At 40.0% G+C, this 20,218-nt stretch overlaps 1 protein-coding gene across 1 annotated transcript in view; it reads left to right on the top strand.

Moving 5' to 3' along the window:
- The window catches only part of FAT3 (FAT atypical cadherin 3), a 399,825-nt gene that overhangs the window by 91,179 nt on the left and 288,428 nt on the right, over window positions 1-20,218 (top strand). The gene's annotated exons all lie outside the window — the stretch shown is intronic.

The raw sequence follows: 20,218 nt of genomic DNA, 5'->3' as shown, positions 1-20,218 counted from the left end.
GGGTTTACTGTGGTTTGTATGTCTTCTTCTGAAGCTTTTAATTGAGAATGTGGTATTAAACATAAGATTAAAATTTATGTTTTGGCAAATTCAAACTGTTTAATCAAATGTCAACTTTCTAAACTGAACGTTATGAAAAACAGACGACATCACAAATGCTGTGGCTCTCATAGTATAAGCAGAGAAAAATATTTTATTCTATTTTTGCTACAGCCTTGCTGCTACAGCTGTACACAGATGATTGCAGTCAAAACCTTATGTCCGGAAACATCAGACTTGAGTGTCAGAAGTCAAGAGGGCAACTAGTGTAATTTCCAGGAATGTTAGAAACCCACATATCCTGCAGTGCTGATAGTAGCGGAAGGCATTCAGGCAACATTATTTAGACGTTTGGAGATGTGTTTAAATATTAAGCTCCTGCATTTGAAAATGTCATCCTACCTATTTATTGAGTTGTATCAACTTCGTCTCAATGGGCTCTTTATAAGGCACGGGGAGGTTGGTGCCAATGCTGCAATATTGATACAGAAATCTCAGCATTTGACATTTATTGAACTTAAAAGAGCTGGTGGGGAAAGTAACTCACTGCATGTCACTCATAAGTGAAATAAGCAGTTTTTTACCCTGTGCCTACCCTAGTAGAGGTGATGGCTAGGAATAAGTTAGGTCCCTTGTTCAGTAAAGCACAAATCTTGTTTTAACGGGAATGGAAATTGTACTCAGTGTTCCAAATATACTTTCTTTCTAAAATTGAAATATATTTTGTGGAGACATAAATGCCCCAAATCTCCCAAGATGCAAAGATTTTTCTGCCTTTCACTCTTTCATGAGTGTCATGTGAAAATGAGCCAACCTGTGCGATTTCACTTAATCATTCCAGAAGATAATATAGCAGATCAAGAAGTTTAGGACTCTTGTTTCTGATTTCTGCAGATGTTCAATGCCATGTAAGCCTTCTTAAAAGCAATTTGAAGAACACTTTGGGTGCTGAGCTGCAGCCAGGGTGATGTGGAGGGCAGGGCTTCAGGGTTACTCCAGGTCACGCTGTTGTAAGCTGAATGCAGGATTTGACCTTCTGTGTCAAATAAAATGCAACATTAATACTCTGCTATTGAACTGGTGGCAACTTAAATGCTGCTGAATGATGAATCAGCTTTCTAGCTGTAGAAAAGGGCTTAAGTCACATATTGAATTAATTTATAAAGAGATAGCTGTTTATTTACTTTCAGTATAGTTCATTTGTCACTTTTAAACTGACCAACTCTATTGGCTTATGTACCGTCTCTCCTGAAATTTGTGAAAGTAAGCAGGAGGGTGAAGTACAACAAATCAATATTTTGGCTGCTGCCTTAATGAAAAGATGACTGCAGCATCCATTATAATCATTAGGATATAAACTGGGCCAAATTCATCCTGATATATGAGCAGGCTGAACTGCAAGCAAGTCTGTGCTTTCAGAAAAATTCTGCTCAAATGCATTGTTTTTATTTTTCTGAAATATTACATGTTAGTGGTGTTGCCCTGTATGTTGAGTGAGATGTGCTTTTGCTTCCTGAGGCACATGGATACTGAGGAGTTGAAATGAGAAGAAGCAGGCCTTCATGATGGATACACACTGCACCATGCAGCTCTGCATTTGTTCTCATGGTGTCTCCTTCCACTACAGATGTAAATAGGTGCATAATGGTGCATCTGGAAAAAACGAGGCTCGGGGGAGATCTTCTCACTCCCCACAGCTGCCTTAAAGGAGCTTGTAGTGAGGTGGGGGTCAGTCTGTTCTCCAAGTAACAAGTGTCAGGACAAGAAGCAATGGCCAGGAGAGGTTTAGATTGGGTGTTAGGGAAAATTTATTCATTGGAAGAGTTGTGAGCCATTGGAACAGGCTGCCCAGGGATGTGGTGGAATCACTATTTCTGGAAGTGTTCAAAAAACGTGTGGATGTTGTACTCATGGCTATGGCTTAGTGATCAACTTTGCAGTGCTTGGTCAATGGTTGGGCTCAATGATCTTTCAGTTGAAAGTTAAATGAGTCTATGATCTATCTCCAGCAAGCTTGATCTATTTTTTGGCTTTTCACAACAGGCTTTTCTCCATTCAGGTAAGAACAGTGGATTGCAGTCAGGGAGCTTGTGAGTCTGCTCTGTATTGGTCCTTGCGGATCCTTCTGCACAGTGTAAATGTGCAAATCTGGGTGCTGTTGTAGCTTGGTAAGAGTTGTACCATGGGGGTGAGCCTTCCTACAGTGCTGCTCTTTGCCTCGTGTCATATAGCATTGGTAGATTGAAGAGTATTGTTACTGCAGCATTCACTGCTAAATATGCCAGTTCATACACAGTGGTAACCAGAAGCATAGCAAGTATTTGCCAGATAGAAGTGTGAATCACTTCCTAATTTGCTTTAGTGGATTTACTTTCCATTTCCAGGAGTCAGAGCAAGTACAAATCTGTAAATAAACAGAAAGTCTCCTGAAGTGGATTGCTGCAGTTCCTGACCTTTCAACTCCATCTGTGGTTTCCCACTACCTTAGAAAATGAAATTTCTCATGGGTTTAGAAGTCAGTCATGATTTATAACTAAAAAATCTGGTTTCAGACTTTTCTAGAGGTTAAAAAAATGGAGGAACTTTTTTATTTATTGACTGTTGATATAAATGTCAGAAACATGCCATTTAAAAACCTTGCACTGAGGAACATGTAATGTGATCCTTCTGTCTCCTGTTATAAACTGCCTTTTTTTTTCTTTTCCCCGTCATGTTCATTTTTTTGGGATCCAGATATGTAATCTGTTATAAAATATGGTCGTCTACAATGAGAACTAGTCACTGCAAGCTTCTTCAAGTCAACAGAAGGAAACAAGTCACTGAGAAACATGATTCATTTCACCCTAATGTAAAAATATGAAATAAGTTGGGTGAATCATGCTCTAAAAATGTGCGAAGGTCCTTGTGAAAGTAGCTCAGGTAGACATCTACACTGAGTGCCTTGCTTTGGTCAGATGTAGCCCATCCCTGTTAACTGTGAACAAGAAGATTTACTGTCAGCCTCACTACTAGGTAATTTGTTATGACACCTCTCTACCAAATTCATGGTTTTAATCTAGTTTCTGGGAATTATCTTTCATTCAGAAACCCACACATAAGTGCGCTTCTAGAAAAAAATTGGAAAAAAAAATTTAATCGTGTAGAGGTGAGAGTAATGTAAAAAATAGTTTATAATCATTTTCTGACAACACAGTGTTAAAGCGTCCGACCCTCTTTTCTAGCTACAGAAATTGATCAATCTCTTATATTTGGGTCTTGCAGAAGTGACTAGTAACCTTCTCCTTGTGCCACTCTCATGCTAAAGAGAAGCTGGAACCATTTTCTCATCTTTAGTGCTCCTTCCTGCCTGGTGTGCATCTCCACTCTCTTTCCCAGTCTGCTAACTGCAGTTTCTTAGAAGAAAATTCTGTAAAATGTACTCTTTTATCTCCATATTGTTGTGACACAAATGAGCAAAGATGTGGTAAAAAAAATTGTGGGATGAGAGTATGCTCTGAGTTTCCATCACAGGGTAGCTCTAATAGTTATGACTACTCTTGTGGAAATGGTCTCTGTCAGAGGTCCTACACTGCCTTATTAAAAACCTGGATTTTCTTAGCTCTGGCATGCACACCCTCATAGTGCTGATACCAGAGCAAAGTGGTGTATGGTTGGAGTTGGTTGTGGGTCCAACAAACGCATAAGGGTTTAGGATATCATCACCCACCTTGGGAGACTGAATACCATATATCAGAACCTCTTTTCTGGCTGCAGTGGTGATGTGAACAACTAGTGGGAGTTCCTGACTTCTTGAAAGGTTGAGTTAGATGAGATCAGGCCTAAATGCTGGAATCCTCCTTCTTTTTTGATGATTTGTAGTTCAGTTAAACTGCATTTTTACTCCAGCTCCATTTTTTAGTGTGGCATCTGTTTCTACTTACTAATATAACAGCCTGGCACACAAAGACTGTATTTACCCTTACACTACCCATGGACATATTGGTAATAGGAAATGATCAAAGTGAGTTCTAGAGGAGCAGAGAGATGAGACAAAATCAGCAGCTTCTGTAGGGTTTGTCAGAGTTGGTGGAGCAACATCCTGACATGTAAGGAATTACTAACTTCACTGCACAGGTGGGGAAACCAAAGCAAAAAAGTTTTTTACTTGTTCTCAGGAAAGCATAGAAACATCTGAAGTCCCACTGAAATTGAACACAAAGATAAAACAGTGGTGTTAATGAAATACTTAAGAGATCTTCAATGTTCTTGCGAGGCCCATGAGCATGGACTTAAAGAATGCTTTCAAAGAATGCTTTCTTTAATTCCTAGGGTTGTTCAGGAACCTGAGTCTCCTAACTTTTGTTAGAACTTTAAATTTAGGCATTTGCTGAAATGAATTTCTAACCCTGTAGAGAATCTCTTGGAAGAGTGGAATTTGTAGATGACCCTGTTAACTTAGTATCTTTAGATGTTTCAGCCCTGAAATTCATGTTAACGAACCAGTCCTGTCTTTCACAGTGCTGAAAGCTTAAAGGTACTGTTAAATGTAGGTAGAGTTCAGATTATTACAGACTTCATGGGTTTATTTATGGTGCAAAGGATAATGGTCTGATCTTTTATTTGGATACCTCAAAAGTAATAGAAATTCCTAACAAACTGTGGCTAGAGAAGGCAGTTGGTGCTGGAAATCCCTAATCATGGCTTCAAAGGACTCATAATGGGAACTAGAAACACCAGATGATATAGTTTACAATACACCAGACCTGCCTGCACTGTTCTATGTATTTGGCAGAAAGGAATGAATTTTCTGCTTCAGACTCCTTGCATCTTCTTACTGTCTCAAAATAGTTTTCAGTTATTTTGTATGCAGGTTGAAGGATCTTTTCATTTACTACAATTTGAGTGGTTTGATAAATATTTATGTGGGACCATTTCTAGTGTTTCCTTGAAACAAAGTGAAGTAAAATGAAAATCATTTGTGATACATGTTTTTCTCCCTCTCAGTTGTTTAATTTTATGGAGGTGTGTAGGAGCTAGTGGGTGGATCTGGGTGGACTCACTGGCAGAATTTAATTCACTATAGAGTTAGGAGACAATAGTATTACAGATGTTATTCATCTTCCTGGAGAGTGTAGGCAAATTTCATTACCCAGAGACAGTATTTTGGAACCTCTTTTTTATCCCAGGCTTCTAAACCCAGTTTTCAAGGTAACTTCAGGCCATAGCACAGGAGAAGTGCCAGTGGGTGGTGCTGGGAGGCAGCTTGGGAAAAGAGCTGCTCACAGGGCAGACACGTGGGGCAGGTACTCATGACAAGGTCATCAGCCTTCAGCCTGTCCTTGGTGTCCCTCCTCCTTGAGCAGCCTCTTTGAGGAGGAGTGTGTCAGATGGATCACAGAGCACAGTCCTGGCCAAAATCTGGTCTGTCAGCCTGTACCTGTGTCAGGCAGGAATGCAGCATTCCTGAGAGCAGCTATTTCCGAGCCTGTGTGGTACTGTGTTATTACTGTTCTGTGAGTTATCTCTGGCAGCTTTTAACAGTGGAAGTGTTCCTTCATATAAAATTTTGCTTTTAGGACAACAATCACTAACACTTTTCTTTTTCTTTCAAATTAGTTGTGGTAGAAAACCAATAATTTTTATACAGATTCTGTGTCTGTGTGTTTATAATTTCCCCATCATTTAATTAGTAAGGAACAAGGCTTGTCTTAGTTTCACTGGAGCAAATTTGTTTAACTATTTTTTACTAATATGAACCTTAAAACAATGCATAAGCCTATGAAAAGATTTACTTTGAAAGGCTCTGAGTCTCGTTTTGACATACTTTCAAAGTTTCTGAAGTGAGGGCAGTCATTCAGAATTGTTTTATTCAAGCTGTTCAGCTCTCTAGGCTTTATACCCCATAAAACAGCTCACAACATACAATTTTTATAGCTAGCTGTAATTTGCATGCTTTCCCTTCTTTGGCAAATGTTTAGAGAATATCTTTATAATTCAGGATGCTCCTGGTTATAGGACGTTTTGTCTCCATCTCCGAGTAGTTTATTTATTAATAAAGAAATGTGTAGTCTGTATTTCCTCCTGTCACCTTTATTACCCTTGAGAGATGTTTCCAAGAGCATTTTGTATTATATCTTCTGTTAGTGTATAATCCCAGAAGTGACCTCTACATTAGCTCATGCATCATCATCCATTAAATTATACCCAGGTGCTCCTGCAGAAAGCTGATCTCCAAGGTGCCAGCAAAGGGACCAAGCCACAAGGCAGTGAGTTTGATGATGTTAGAGGAAAATTGACTTTCAGTGTCTGGTGTTCAGTCTGAGCACATGAGCACCAGCTTTAGCCTGGCATCACTTCAGACCATGAGCAGCAGTTCATGATAGTTCAGAGGAAACTGGAGAAAAATCCACTTTAGCTGTTCCAAAGCACCAGTGGAAGCCAAGGGCCCTGAGAAGCCATGTCACTCACACAGAAATGTGAGCTTATGAGCATATGGAGGGCAATATCCTCTTCCAGGGGTATACAGAAGAGGATGTTTGGGCAATGTCTAAGATTACATGGAGTCATTTTGTTGCACTGCCTAATCCTTTGCTGTAACAAGTCCAGGAGAGAGAAATCTCCGCTGGCCAATAAAACTGAGGACATGTTTTGCTGTCTCACCTTGCAGCAGGTTGTGTAGCTTTTTAGGGAGCAGTAGAACTGGACAGAGTTAATCAGGAATTTGTAGAGCTGGTTTGGAGTGATAACACTGAGCTGATCATGTATCTCTTCCCCTGCTTTAATATGTAGGTAGGCTCAAGGATTTACCTTGGAAGCTGGATTAAAGGGTACTTTTTATAAAGCTGTTTGCAGTTCAAGGACTACAAGTAATGGTTAATTAGTTAGTTGCTTGGAAAGCTTTTCCAAGCTTTCATTGCTCTCATTGCTAAAAATTGTGTCATATTGTAAGGCTGTTTGGCTAATTTCAGTGTTCAAGTCTTGGAACTTGTTAGGTGTTTGCCAACAAGGTAAAAATAAAATAAAATTAAAAAGCCCTTCCACTCTCAGATCTCATTGAATTAGCATATACATGTTTACCTGAAAATAGATGTTTGGAGATGAGCTTCTGTAGCTCATGGAGCAGATTATTTCAATCTGTAGTCTGCTGTTTAATGTAAACATCTTTATTGCATTTTATACACTTATGGTGTCTTATTAGCATTGAAGTGTTGCCAGTAAGAAATAACTGAGAGAAAAACAGAATGCATGTGGGGAGGGGGTTTCCATTGCAGTTGGTTTGCATTAGGTGTTTGCACTAATACGTCTCTGTGTATCTCAGAGTGAAGCTGTCTGCTGGCATTGACCTGGTCATTTTGTCCATAGTGAACACAAGTGATGGGTCCATTCAGTTGTGGCAAGCAGTTTGTCCCAAGTGTTGCTGCCGTGTTCCATCAGAGCGGGAAGTATATGAAGGTGCAGGACTGTGCTTTGTTTCCTCCGTGCTGAGCTGTGGTACCTGCCAGTACATCCCACCTAAATGACTGGGAGTATCAGGACATGCTGTGGCACTTACCCATGCCTCCATTGAGATACATAGGTGACCTTTTTGCTCTTATAGATGTCTCAGCTTTGCAGCTGTTACCCACTGGAGACAGCCTGGTTACTGCAACCCTCCTTGAGAGGGAGGCAGCCTGAAGCTACTTCTCTCAGAAAATGTTTTTCAATTACTTTGATGACAATCTTGGAGTTGAGCAAATTGTGCTCACTGTACATGAGCAACAATTCTTCAAGGTGATGGGCTGGAAAGGTGAGAGTAATCTCATTGTGTGTGGTTTCAACAGCTCTCTGCTTCCACTGTGATGGCAAGGTCTGCCTATCTTTCACAGCTGAAGCTTTTGGTTTTTCAGTTTTGCTAAAATATGCATAGCAAATGAATTTCTGATTTTAGATCTTGGCAGCCTATAATGAATTATTTGCATCTTTATTTGGGAATTTTTCATCTAAATTTAAAAATTTTACTGAGAATTTGTGTTCTGGAAATGGAACTTTATGTATATGTCATTAAAAATGGTTTTGCTTCAAACCAGTGGTTCATTCTATAGGGTAAAGATTTGGCAAAACGAAGAAAACAAACTCTGAATCAGTTAAGTTTTTTTGCCCAAAAACTTTATTTTTGCAAGGCAATAACTGTGGGATTTAATTAAATTTGCCAGAATACTTCACAGTCCCAGAACACCTTTCATCTAAAGGACACAAATTATTTTCCACATTTTAATGAAGGGAGCTCTTTGATGTACAATGCTTATGTAGTTTCCATTTTACAGAAAGGTGTAGATAAGTTAATAGTTTGAGATGTTTTTCCCTTTTTTTGGGAATGGGGGAATGACAATGCACAAATTCACTAAAAGCCATGGGAACTTCAGGTGTTTGGCACCTCTGTGGTGAAGCTGTACTTAGCCACAGCAAATAGGGGTGGATAGGACAGATTCTTCTGAGTCACAGCCTGTTGTTCCATGTGAGTCCATGCTTCTTGCACTGTACAGGATCTTGGAGCTGGTTTTAGAAGGGATGGATTTTACCAACCATTTTAAAAAGGGTTGGGTTTCTTTTTTGAGATGGTTTGTAAGGATGAACTGGTTTGGTTTGCTTTGCTCTACTTCCACTGGATATGTTAGTTTGTTTTGTTTTTTTACTGTGCGATAATTCTCATTTAGCAGTAACTCTTTGATGATGGCAGGTTGTAGTGTAAGCCATTGTCAATGATTAATGCAGCTTCCTCTGGGGTGATAACCTTCTGTTTTACTGTGGGGGAAAGAGCAGGGAATAGCTACAAGTACCAGCAGTGAAGGGTCAATCCAGGGATAACCAGAGTCCCTGGGCTGCCCACAGGACTGGCAGCTGGATAGAGACCTCAGCTGGCCTTTGGGGCTGATTCTTCTGGGTGGCACTGAGTGCTCTGAGTGGCTGTGGGGGCCTTCGCAGTATGGGGCAGACTTCCCAGTATGGAGCAGCCTCCCTGACTTTACCCTCTCCCAGCACTGCCCTTCAGAGACACTTGCCTTATTCTTCTCTTTGAGGAAATCCTGAAAACGGCAGATTGAGCCCCTGTGAGCTCAATACAGCTCCATTGGAAACAGCTTCCATTGGAAACATAACAAACATTTAATGTGCTATTTTCACTCCCACAGTAGCAGGATAGGGCAGTCTGTTCCGTGCCTTCTGTACCTCAAATTAGTGGTGTGTCTTCATCTCCACGAGGAGCAGTTGCACCAGCCATTTGTTAATGAGATGAGATGCTTTCTGTGAGTGTGTGGCTCCTCTGCGACCCAGTGTGGGTCTGCTTTTAATGAGACATCTTCCTTTTTGGAACATTCAGTGTGGGCAGTAGTTCAGTGTGGGCAGCAAGCTGCTTCTGAGGTACACAGTGTCATGCTGGAGACAAGCAAAATAATCAAAAAAGGAAGACTGTGCCCATAGTGACATTGGTAAAGGAGATGGGAGCTGTTTATGAGGCAGGGCCAGGACTGGCATTTAGCTGTGCTGGCTAAAGGGTAAATAGCAAAATCTGTTTCATAAATGTGACCTAATGAATTTATAACTGCTGATTCTAAAGTGTGTCCCTCCATCAGTTCATTGTCAAAACCTGTAGCAGCTTCTCTCTAAAAATGAAGGTAATACCTAAATAATGTTGGAATTTTCTCAACTGTCAAGATTGAATTTGTTGATGGTGGAAGTGGAAAAAGCCATTTAACTGGTGGATGTTGCTGGCTGTAGCCATTGCTACATTGCAAAGTGCTCTACTCCTATATTGTTAGGAGCACAGAAGGGTTCCTGTTGTCTTTGTGTAAACATATCAGTGTTTAAAACTTTTTGCATATGCTTCTGCTCTTTCATGGGGATTTCCTTTAATTGCTTAATCTTTCATAATGAACATTAATCTGTCACTGGCAAAGAAAAAATCCAGCTAATTCTCAGAAAATCTGTTTTTCTTTCTCTGTACCCACAAATTAAAACTCATCTGATAACAGTTGGACACTCTATCTAGACATTGAATGTGGTCAGAAATAACTGTGTGGTCACACTGTCAATCATAATCCAGTCCATTTCAACAAGAGGGTTTGGACTTTGCTGGCAAGTCCCAGCAGGGTATGGGAACCTCTGGTAAAGGGGCCATGGATCCCCTTTCCCTGGTCACCTGGATCTAGGAGAGACAAAACTTACTGGCAGAGTTCCTAAAGGGTTGATGTATACACAAAAATTCCCCCAGCCAAGCAAACTGCAACAGCAAGCTTTTGCAACTTGAATTGCTTCTGAAGAATCCCATGTTTTCAATTAAAAAAGGCTGTGATTTCCACTCCCTTTATACCTGACATTTATCTGTTCTGAAAGCAACAGGGGAAGCCCATTCCTGGAGCTGAGTGCTGTTTCCTACTGCCTCTCCTCAGTGGCTCTGTTTCTTCCCACAGCCACTGGTGAACCAGCTCAGGAAAGCCATGAAGGAAGAACTCATTTTTTGAGGAAAAGAGTGGAGGGATCAGCTCCCTGGTTGCATTTACAGGTCTTGCAAACCCAAGCCATTTGGGTGGACCAAGAGGCGGAGATCAGGTGCAAAGCAAAGTATTGCATGGCCCTTTTGATGCTTATGGTCCTGTGGGTTTCCGAGCATCCGTGCACCCAGCTGCAGTGGTGTAATTCATGTCATTGCAATTCTTACTGAGACACAGTAGACATTTACTTGTCAATATGGGAAATTTTTAATTTCCTGTTTCGTAGCAGTTGCTTGGTGGAGGAGTTGACCTGCTAAACCAGAAGTGAATTTAGCAGGATGGAGGAATGGCTTGGAAGTAACACGTGCAAGAGCTACCGCTTTGTCCTGGCTTTGGTGTGGAAGAGGCAGTTGGGATGGAGTAAGCAAGATGTGTGCTAACGTAGGGGTTTGGTGTGTTAGCTGATTAGGGTGCTTATTTGCTAAATGGCGGTTATGGTGTGGGTCCCTGGGCCTGGAGCTGAAATCACAAGTCAGAACAACTATCAGATGGCTGAAGCTGCTTACTACATGTCACGGAGAGAGACAGAATCCCTCTGGCAGTGTAACTAACCTTTTCATGCCTCGCCTTACCTGTCTGTACAATAAGTCTAATGATCATCACATTGTCAAAGGCAGTTTTGTGCCAGTTGAGATGCTTGCGTGATTAATGGCTTTAAAATGCTGTGAGTGATTTTGATGGAAACATGTTTCAAAATGCAATGCAACAACTGGGTAATACAGTCACTTGGTATTTGGAGGGTGTTAAAAGAGAAGTCCCTTCAGGAGTCACTTCTTCCCAGTTTGATTTCTCAGGAGAACTGTAGAATCCCAGTAACCTATTTAAGCCAGTACATTTATTCCAAATAATTAACAATGGAAATGTTACACTGACTGCCCTGGACATAGGCAACAGCCATGTGCTCAGGCTGCTCAGTCATTCCTTTCAGCCTTCCAGGGCTGCTTCAAATCCTGGCTCACTGCAGTGCAGTGGGTGGAAACAAAATGCTAAATAAATTTCAGGATGAAATGATACAAATCCTTACTGTTGCTTCCTGGATGCCATAACTGCTGTGTCTCTGTTTAACCTGGCCGGGGTCTGGCTGTGATTTCGTGTTGCAAGTGATCCTATGATGCATCAGTTTAAATGGATAAAAAAAAAATGAAGCTACAGTAATGTTCTAGCCATTTTTCCCAGCTGTGGAGCTGATAGCCATAGGTGGACAGAGCTGTTGCACCTTTGCCTTGGGAAAGCATTCCTTTTAACACATAATGGGAGACCATTTTGGTGGAGTCAGAATTTTTTGGAGTTATGCTTCTGGCTTTCAGGTACCATGGGAGGAAGCTACTTCAGTATTCCTGATACAGGTAATACCTTTTAGTGATACCATACATAATTTATCGAGGGAACATGTGAAGATGGGGCTCTGCTATTATCCAGAACATGGATTTTTGGGCCATATTATCCCCCAGAAAGCAGGAGCACCTCCAGCCCAGCGTACTCAGGTGCAGGACAGCAGACAGCAAAGCATACCAGAAACATGCACGTTTTGTACCCATACGATGGGTGCAATGTAAGCATAGCAAGGGGGAAAGCTGTAGATGAAAACAAAGTGCAGCAGAAACTCATTTGAAGATTCTCTCTGTTTACCTAAATAAATAGTTCTGGCAGCTGCTAGCTAACTTGCCTGCTAAGAGTATTTTCCATGTCAATAAGGAGCACTGCCACGGTGTCCTCATTTTAAATCCAGTCTGAGGCTCACCAGAAGTGACAGAACTTAATCTGAGCTACTAATTCCCATTTTGGGTTTGGGGCAAGGAAGTTTGAGGCAGTGTGCAGAAGCTGGGGAAGCAGATTAATGTTGCCTTCAGCTCCTGGTATTTTGGCTTAAAAACGTGCTGAAGGAAGACGTGCCTGCCCTGGCTTCACTGCCTTGCCAAAACGTTTGCTGTGTTGTGTGGCATAGAGGGTAGTAGTTGTTTTAGGGAGGTGTGCTCTGCCATCTCATATTCCTCCCAGTTTGGTTAAACTTATGACTTCTACCCCACAAGCAGAGTCGCAGACCTCTCCTTCCTTTCATGTGATGCTTGACCTTCTCTGTTTTTCCTGGCTTTTTATGGTTTTATCATCTTGTGGGAGTGTCTCTCTTGCCAGTGCAATCTAAATTCCAAGCAATTCCCAATCAAACCCCTGTTATCTCTGCCTTGCACTGCTTTAACTGCAGAATCAGTTGAGTGGGTTTTTTCTGTTTTTTACTAACTGGAGCTGGACTGGAAATCTTCCTAAGGATTTCAGGAATCTATAGTGATTGGGAATAATTTCATTTGCCAGTGTCACAGCCTGGCATCTGTATGAACAGGGCTAGGTAATGCAGGAAAGAATTTTTTTTAATTTAATGGAGGTACCTAAGGTTTAGGCAAACAAAAATATTATTCATTCTACAGCCTTGATTGAGTTGCTTGATGCCACTGAAGTTTATTTATTTAATTATTTATTGAATTATGTGTTCAAAAGATGTAGAATCTTTGGAATAGATAATATTACAAAGACTTTAGAGAGTTATTAGACTACATGGCAATAAAAAAAGATTACCCCATCCCTAATCATTCATATATTGTCTTTTTTGTGTGAAAATGGCTTTGTGTTTCTAATCAGCCAGAAAGGAAGTTGGTCTCTTGGTAGTGATATTGCTAATGGTGATAAGCAAATGCAACTCAGAAAAAGTCATGCTGAAAGCAATGTTCCCTGGTCCTTGTCACCAGCCTCCGTTTTGACTTTTTCATTTGTGCTGGCAATGAGTGATGTTAAGAGTGTCTCCTGGGCAACATACTGCCTGAGTGATGTGATTTATGGTCCACTATTTTAGAGAAACTGCAATATTCAGCTCCCTACTAAAGAGAGCTTTAAAAACATACAGAAGTTGGGAAAATATTATCTGTCTTTTAAAAACAAGATCTGTGAACAGATGTATGCGTCTATTCTGTCACCATACAGATGGGCAGAAAACATTTAGTTGTCATGGCAACAAAATGTATAGTGCCACAAATGAAAAAGAAATGTATAAAAGAAAAGTATTTGTCTTGCCAGTTGTTATATCATGACAGCAGCTGCTGAATTTGAGTTTTATTGTCCTGAAACTTCAACACAAAATCCTCCAGACCACGTTTCTCCTTAATGCAGTATTTGTATCCTGTAGGCTTCCTGCAATTTGCCTTGAGATCTCTTTACTCTGGGAGGCATTGGCATTTTCATCTCTAGTTATTTATTTAGATGTGGTTTCTCTCTTGAATGAGCATGGGGCAGTAAGCAGTAGATGGATATCTCTGTTATCATGAAGCAGCTCCTAGATGAATTAACATTTCTATTTTGTTGTTAACTGAGATTTCCATATTGCTGAGCATGATGGGTTGTACCCTTGATATTAGGGTGAAACAGGAACTGTTTAGGCTGTAATCAAAATTCTTGTATATCTGTATATAGAGTGAGCAGAAGAAAATAATGTGGTCTATTTGTATTATTCATTGGGATATTCTGTTCTGAAAAAATCAGTCTTTGAAAATGAAATGATGCAATTCAAATGACGTGTCGTGGTGGTGGCAAGGTCGCTTTCCATCAGCATGGAGTTGGGTTGTGCCATGCACCCCCAGCCCTGTGGGCTCAGCCTGTGGCAGTGATGGGCCTTGAGGGTGGCCGTGGTTCCTCCATGGTGTCTGAAATTGGCGTGCAAGCACCCATTGGGTCTGCCTCCATGCTAGTGCAGGGTGCTGCTCTTTTACCTGGGGCACAAGTACAAGATGCCAGTAGGAATTACAGTATTTGGAAATGAGCACATGAAGGAATAGTAGCAATTCAGTAACTCTCAGTACTAAGCTCAGAGCCATCATCAAAATTCGTTTTACTCCTGTGTCTTGCTAGATGCGTTAGACTGCTTTTAAACTGTTTTCAAAAAAAAGAAAAAAAAGAAGTGAGAATTGCTGGTACCACTTGTCTGCTTTTTTGGTTTTGTGTAATATTGTGAATGTTTAGGGTGTATCCTCCTGGTCACTGCAAATGAAGTGTATAGCCATTTCCATTTAAATGACCTTTTTTTTCTTTAGCTGCTTGAAGCAGTGTTTCTTTTTTGGAATAATTAAAGAGAAAGCCAGGCTGTCTGAAGGTCAGAAGTGTTTATAGCGCTCTTCCCTTCTTCGCTTTTGCTTTCACAAAAAACTTTAAAAAAAATTTGGGATTTTTGGGGTTTTAGGATTAGTAATGTATTTACCCAGCCTTCAAAAGGTAATTTTCATGGGATAGAGAGAGATCTTGTTTACAATATGTATGAAAAGATTAAAAGGAATTAATTTAATTGTGTAAAACTATAAGTAATCTCCTGCCTTCTCCTGTCGACCTGCTGTACCTTCAGTTGAGTGGCACTTCCTATTTATACTTTTTCTTAATCTTCAATTAAGTAGAAAGCTTTCTCCCATTTTTTAATTCTGTCTTTTATTTTCTTCCAAAGCCTTCTCTAGCAAATTTGAGCTTACCCTGGTATGTCCTCTCTTCCTGTCTGCCCATCATGTATTTTTATTCTCTGCCATCAGCACTGGCCTCCTATTTAGCTGAGTGCTTTTAACCCAATGAAGCCAGTGGAATTTAAATACTTGTCTGAGTGTTTTGGAAGGGGATTAGCTTTACAGCCCTTTATTATGAAAGGAATGTTTCGATCTACATCTCCAGTTGTGTAGATGAAGAGTTGAGCTGGAGATAAGAAAACACTGAGAATTAAGATGTGCTTGCAGTCAGTTTGCAGCCTCTGAATGTTGAAGAGTCTTCTGATTGTATGCTTTAGGCTTTTAAATTTGTCTAGAAGTCCAAATGCCTATTTTCAGAACTCAAATCCAGTGAACGAGTCTCAAGAGTGGTCCATCCTGCTGGGTCCTTCTCTTCACCAGCACAATCTTCATAGCTAAGGAGAAGTTGTCACTGAGCATGGGGGAAGAAGTTATTAGTCAGCTTTGCCTTGTCATAAATGCCAGTATTTCAATTCACATAATCTAACAAGAAAATGTACTTTTTATTTTTCCTATCTTCTTCAGTATGTTATCAGAGCTGTTATAACCATTTCCAACTGGCCGAGCCTTGGCCAGTGGCACATCCATCTTGGAGCTGCCTGACACTGGCTCTGCTAGACATGGGGGAAGTTTCTGGCCCTGTCTCACAGAAGCCACTCTTATAGCCCACCCTGCTACCAAAACCTGGCCATGCAAACTCAATACACCTGCCCATGGTGGGAGAGTTGGAAGTTAGGTCTTTGGTTAAATAAAACATCTTTAAGGTGCCTTCTGATCTGAGCCATTCCATGATCCTGTGATTCTAATTTTGCCTGGCAATAGCTGACGAAGGCCCTGCCTCTTTCATTGTGAGAATTCCCCCAGTAGAGCACAGCTCATTTTTTCAGAGGTGTCTGCCATGGCTCTTGCTCCACTTGCAGTATGACAGACTTCAGCAGTATTCCAGCTAGAAAACTTTTACTGTTATTTTTCTCTCTGGGTGCACATTACTTGTGTGATCACTTGGTCTGATCTCACTTGTGTGTGCTAGAGCTTGCTGCCTTCTTAAAATTGTGCATGCAGCATGAAAAGATTCATGGATATGAGCCTTTGCTAGTTCACAACCGGTAAATGAGCTAATGATGATACATCTTCCCCTCCCTGCCGCACTCTGAATTTTTATTGCAAGGCTAGTGTCATTTGTTTTCATCTCTAGCAAATCCTCCCTACATCCTTCTCCATCCTAATAATTTCCTTTGAAAAACACCTACTGCAGTGACCTCCATTTGACTATGAAATTGAAGCACTAATCAGCAGGGCTGGTATCCAGGAGGTTTTGTCAGTGTTGTATAGTACAGACCCCTTTCCAGCTACGTTAGCTCCCAAAAGGCAGCACTTTTAAGCAATACAGAGCCAGATACTTTCTTATATCAGCTTTGGTCTCAGCATCACCGTCCCTTCTTAAAAGCAAATCTAAGAAGACAACTTGAGTGTAACTGTTTGCAAAATATAAAGTTCACCACTAATTTAACCCAGGCTAATAGGTATCATGTAGGGTTGAACAGATTAAAGTGAAATACTTTCCAGGCTTAGGAGAAGCCAGCAATGGGGTTTTCCATGTGAAAATTTTAATTATGGATCTTGATGTCCTCTGGTTCTGCCTGAACAGTGAGCACTGCCATGAGTGTCTGCTTTATGAATGGCACTTCCACATGCCAATGGCACTCAAAGCTGTCATAAATTCCTGTTTTAATGTCAAATGCTTGGATGTACATAGCTCCTCTTTCAAGTAGGAGCCAGGATCTGAAGATTGGCGTGCATGCCTCAGTGGAGGAAGGTTTTCTGAATTTTGGAAGGTGACTTGGACAGGTCATGCTCTTATCTAAAGAAATAGATTTTGGCTGAATTTTGAAAAGGACAAATGTGTGTCTGCATTATGTATTTATTACTTAATGTCAAGAAGCAAATTACAGATTTGGCAGATCTCTGTAATAGATGTCCATAAGTGATGCTAGCAGTATAAGCTGAATGAGAAAGCAGATTTGTGGACTAACATGTATCTGTAAAAGAAATTATGTTTTGACTTTCTGCAAGATTTGTTAAAATATATTTTTGTTCTGTTTGGGTAGTGGCGCATTGGATAAGTACATGTGTGGGTGTATAGAAGCCTGCTGAATGGTGTATTTTTTTAATAGCAACAATTCAGTTCCTGAGTTTTTTTGAGTACATGATGAAGTGATAAGTTTCAGTCATAATTACTTTGACCTTACAGGTAATTTAATGATCTTCCTGACCCCTTGCATTATGACCTTAGGCCCTCATTTTAAATGTCCCAAGTGTGGGGACACTTATTCTGGAAGATTTTTATTAGTGCAGGGATCTGTGGCTGTGCTTGGACAGCAGGTAGAAATTGATGCTACTTTTTCTTACAAATACTTTTGGACACAGTTAGTATGCAGAGTGCTTCTCCTCTCTCTGTCACAGGAAGCCTTCTCCCTTCTCATCATCCATCTTGGGGCTGACTTCATGCCCGGAGACTGCCCCCCTTTCACACAGTGCATGCTGGCCTGATAAAGGAGGATTTCCTTTTTGCCACTTTGGTCCCTTCTTCCTCAGCATTACTTCAGTGGTGTCCCAGCGTCTGGCATGGTGACAGATAAACCTTTCTAACACTCAGCTGCCTCAAAGAGCTTAAACTGAATCCTGATATGTGCCTAGTCCCTCCCTAAGACCATGTTTGAGCTGCAGTGCATGCATTTTAAAAAAATAATTGTATTTCCACCACATTAGGAAGCCCCCTCTTTTTTTCCCCCATTGTCTTCATACCTAATTAGTCATTCCCTAAGTAAATACTGTGGTACCTCCCAAATTAGTTGCACCATGAGGAAATACAGTTCTCTGTCTCCCAAATACAATCTGTTTTCTGCTTCATGGGAGTGATGGATTTGTCTCACAGAAAAACTTACTGAGAACGTTTTTCATAACTTCTTAGCTTGAGGCATGTTTATGTTTTGAATCAAATATCACATTTTTTTGAAGTTTCTCTTTTTTGAAGGCTATCACTATCTCATTCCTTGAGAAGACATGGAGTGGGGTTTCCTAGTGTTTCTCCTCATGGTCTCCTTAATCCTTTAAGAGTCGCATTCTTCTTGTTTGAGCTGGTTATTTCTTATATTCCAGCAATGTAGTATCATTCTGTAGCTTTTTTTTTACCTTCTGGTTGACTACCAGTTCCTTAACTTGAAAAATGTTGTATTTCAACTTTCATTGTCATTTGCATGTTTAACAATTGGCACATACATCTTTAGCTCTCAGCATTGCTCTCTGGGTTTAGCTGGAAGGAAGTGCTCTCCCTGAGATAAGCCTAATCAAATGATGAAACTCTAGTCACATTTTGAACTCCTAATTTAATGAAAAAAATCACCTGCACTATAAAGTGTGTAATTATGCTGATTTTCATGACATTTGGGTCACAAATGGATCCTTCCTTGTGTACAGATGACATCAATTAATACCCGTTAGAGCTTTCTGGTAAGCCACAGATTTACCAGTGTTTTTTGATTAAGTGGGCTTTAATTCTTGCTAACTATGAAGTGAGTCTTTCTGTATTACTGCTACTGATCAGATACCTGAGGATTTCCTTTTTTGTCCTAGTGCTAGAAGGCTCTACCATGGAAAGTTCTTTCGACTGGGAATATGCCTTCTCGGTGAATGCATATTTTGAGATTAAAAGAATATTTTAAACTAATTAAAATTCCCTTTATGTGGAAATACAGATTTGTATGGAATATTTATAGTGTTCATTTCTGTATTGTTGGAAGAAGACAGCTACTTCTGTGTTTATACCCTAAAAGCTCAGCAGAGCAGCAGAGATACAAAGTTCCCCAGGCTAATCCTCATTGTTAATGTCCAGAATGAATGGGACAATGCTGCCCATTTTCCATACTAAAGCAGATCTGTCTTCTCTACTTAGAAGGGTGTGCTTGGTTAGGTGGTAGGCTAATGTGAATGCTGAAACTGGAGTGACTTCACAGACAAATTCTGCTCAGGCCATTTCTTGGCAAATTCATATTACAAATAAATAAACCTTTGTGCCATATGGCAAGAGATTAAAAACAAAAAGCAAAAAAACAGTTGAGACACAAAGGAGAAGGAACCATGTAAGGAACCCTTTTCTGGTGTTATGTTGCTCTTAGGTGAGCATTTTCCCCCTTAAAATATTTTAAGCACTTTTAAAGAAATTGCTGTTTCTACAGCATGCAGTACATCTCTCTAGGAAATACTAAATTTTCTCCCTTCAGTGTCATGTTTTGAACTTAAATCCTTCATCTGCTGTGTTATTATTCTTTGATATTTCATTAATTCTGACTAAATTTTCTTAAATTATAAGCATAGTTCTTATTTCTGCAGAAATGCTAATAAAAGATGGCATGCCATATTTGGGATTTTTATTGAATTTAATTAATAACAAAGCGAGCTAATCAGGTAACATTCACCTTGAACTTTTTCCCTTAAAGGGAGATAATTTCTCATCTTTTGCATTTTTGCGTTAGGTGGAAATTTTCCAAGCACATTCTGACAGCTACATTTGAATATCTTTGTAGAGTGTAGTTAAATATTCCGTAAGCACTGCTGCTTAGTGATCTAATGAGCACAATACCAGTCTCTTGCTACATTATATTGCTGACTCTTCACAGTCAGGAAATGCATCTGGATGCTTTCACCATGGAGAGCTGTTGTCAATTTTTGTTATTTAATATGATAGGAAATAAAATATTATTTTTAAACATTTAATTGCTGGCAAATTATGATTTTAAGGTTAAGTGCTTTTATTTTGTACCCTGAAGAAACCCTTCATTTTAGGGCATTTGGTAGAAAACAATATTGGTGCTGTAAAATAACGGCTTTATTTCACAGCCATGCGCTAGTTTATATTTTAGGTTAAGTGCATATGCAAAAGATTCACTCTTTCCTTAATGGAGAAACTGAATGTGGATTTTACTGGAGTGTTGCCAGCCTCAGCCTACCTTCTGTATGAACTATTAGGACAAAAGAAACTCCTTAAAATAGGTATTCAGAACATGATATTACGGATGTAATTCATAAAGCAGCAAGAATGATTTCAAGAAGAAAAAGTAAGGCTGTATAAAATTACATTATAAATCT

The sequence above is a fragment of the Molothrus ater genome, chromosome 2, assembly GCF_012460135.2.
Source record: "Molothrus ater isolate BHLD 08-10-18 breed brown headed cowbird chromosome 2, BPBGC_Mater_1.1, whole genome shotgun sequence".
Taxonomy (NCBI): domain Eukaryota; kingdom Metazoa; phylum Chordata; class Aves; order Passeriformes; family Icteridae; genus Molothrus; species Molothrus ater.
This window is presented reverse-complemented; position numbering and strand designations above follow the sequence as displayed.